Raw genomic sequence first — 2,521 nt, forward strand, 5'->3', positions numbered from 1 at the left:
TGAAATTAATTACACAATTCCATTTAAAACAGCATCAAAAATAATACTTTGTATAAGTTTAACAAAAGAAGTGTAAGACATACAGTGAAAACTACAAATTAAAGAAGAGCTAAATAAATGGGAAGATATCCCATGTTCATGGATCAGAAGACTTAAGATAGTAATACTCCCCAAATTCATCTACAAATTCAATGCAATTCCTGTCAAAATCCCAGCTGTCTTTTAAAATAGAAATTGGTAAACTGATCTTAAAATTCACATGGAAATGCAAGTGACCCAGAATAGCCTAGACAATATTGCAAAAGAAAAATATAGTTGGGAAAGTCACACTTCCTAATTTCACAACCTACTATAAATCTACAGTAATCAAGACAGTGTGGAACTAGCATAAGGAGACATGGAGATAAATGTAATAGAATTGAAAGTCCAGAAATAATCCTTTACATTTATGGTTAATTGTTTTTTGACAAAGTGCCGAAACATTTCAATGGATAAAGAATAGTCTTTCCAAAATTGATGCTGAGACAACTGGATATCTACACATAAAAGACTGAAGTTGGGGGCGGGGCGCGTTGGGGCCGGGGCCCCTGGGAGGCCGGCTGTGGACGGCCGAAGGTCGGAGCTCCCATGGCGGAGGGCGGCGGCCCCGGCGGGCGGGCCGGGCCGGGCTGGGGCCCGCAGTGCAGGTCCTAATCTGAAGGAGTGGCTGACGGAGCAGTTTTGTGACCATCCGCTAGAGCACTGCGAGGACACCAGGCTCCATGACGCAGCCTACGTGGGGGACCTCCAGACCCTCAGGAGCCTGTTACAAGAGGAGGGCTACCGAAGCCGCATCAACGAGAAGTCTGTCTGGTGCTGTGGCTGGCTGCCCTGCACACCACTGCGAATCGCGGCCACTGCTGGCCGTGGGAACTGTGTGGACTTCCTGATCCAGAAGGGGGCCGAGGTGGATCTGGTGGATGTAAAGGGACAGACTGCCCTGTATGTGGCTGTGGTGAACGGGCACCTGGAGAGTGCCCAGATCCTCCTTGAAGCCGGCGCCGACCCCAACGGAAGCCGGCACCATCGCAGTACACCTGTCTACCACGCCTCTCGTGTGGGCAGGGCCAACATACTGAAGGCTCTCATCAGGTATGGGGCTGATGTCGATGTCAACCACCACCTGACTCCAGACATCCGGCCCCCTTTTTCCCCGGCGCCTCACCTCCTTGGTCGTCTGCCCCTTGTACATCAGCGCGGCCTACCACAACCTCCAGTGCTTCAAGCTGCTCCTCCAGGCTAGGGCGAACCCCGACTTCAACTGCAACGGCCCTGTCAACACGCAGGGCTTCTACAGGGGCTCCCCCGGGTGCGTCATGGATGCCGTCCTGCGTCATGGCTGTGAGGCGGCCTTTGTGAGCCTGCTCGTAGCGTGTGGAGCGAACCTGAACCTGGTGAAGTGGGAATCCTTGGGCCCAGAGTCGAGAGGCAGAAGGAAGGCCGACCCCGAGGCATTGCACGTCTTTAAAGAGGCCAGAAGTGTCCCCAGGACCTTGCTGAATCTGTGCCGCCTGGTCGTGAGAAGAGCTCTTGGCAAATACTGACTCCATCTGATTTCTTCGCTGCCTCTGCCAGACCCCATAAAGAAGTTTCTACTTTATGAGTAGAAGTCAAGGGCAGACGTTGATTGCGGTGAGGAAGAAGGCGATCTGCAGGGACAGCTGACATCGATTCTTGCCCTGTGAACCACGTCCTGGGCTGCTGCCTCAGTCCCATCTGGCTGTTGGTAGAGCAGGAATGGCTCGTGGATTGGATTGTAATTCCAGCTCAGGTGCTTGGTCGGGGCATCACACAGTCCTTGGGTGGTTGTCAGCCGAGAGGCTCATGCAAAACTTAATTTTGTTCTTCCCTAATATCTGTTTTGGATTTTCACAGTTGCATATTAATGAAAGGGGCCTTGAAATGGGTGCAGGTGGGGGTTGGAGGCCTGCTAATATCCCCAGTAGGGAAGACCCCTAGCACTTTCTAGAACTGTGCTTCTGTTTATATTTTTACTTCTTAATTTAATTGTTCAATTAAAGTTTTATAATACCCAAATGAAAAGAGAGTTTTGGTAAAAGAGTAGAATGCAGAAATGCAGTTCATGAACTTGCTAGTTTGTTTTCCCATCTCCTGGGGTTGACACATGGCATTTGTCATACATACTCTTCTTCCTTGCCACTTCGGTGTTCACTCCTAGTGGTGAGAGTGTCATATTCATTGTCTTCATTCAAGGATGGTTTCCTGGCCGCATGGATTGGCTGGGTTATCTCAGAGTCGATACCTGCATTTATTCAAAATCAAGAGAGGTAACGCTCAAACTTCCACCACGCTACACCTGTGCTGACACCTAACTGTGCCTAGCATCATGCCACCAGGTCTCATGAGTTCTCTGCCATCTCACCTGGGGAGCTTCCAGACGGTGACTGATTTTAGGAGGCCCACACCAAACTAGCCCTTAATTGACTGCCTACATTTGGACCAAGGACCGTCCAACAGCATC

General features: G+C 50.1%; 1 pseudogene; it reads left to right on the forward strand.

Moving 5' to 3' along the window:
* Nucleotides 1-627: 627 nt before the first annotated feature.
* LOC124246154 (ankyrin repeat and SOCS box protein 1-like) lies at nucleotides 628-1,646 on the forward strand (annotated as a pseudogene).
* The last annotated feature ends 875 nt before the right edge of the window (nucleotides 1,647-2,521 follow it).

The sequence above is a fragment of the Equus quagga genome, chromosome 10 (genome assembly GCF_021613505.1).
Source record: "Equus quagga isolate Etosha38 chromosome 10, UCLA_HA_Equagga_1.0, whole genome shotgun sequence".
In the NCBI taxonomy this organism is placed as follows: domain Eukaryota; kingdom Metazoa; phylum Chordata; class Mammalia; order Perissodactyla; family Equidae; genus Equus; species Equus quagga.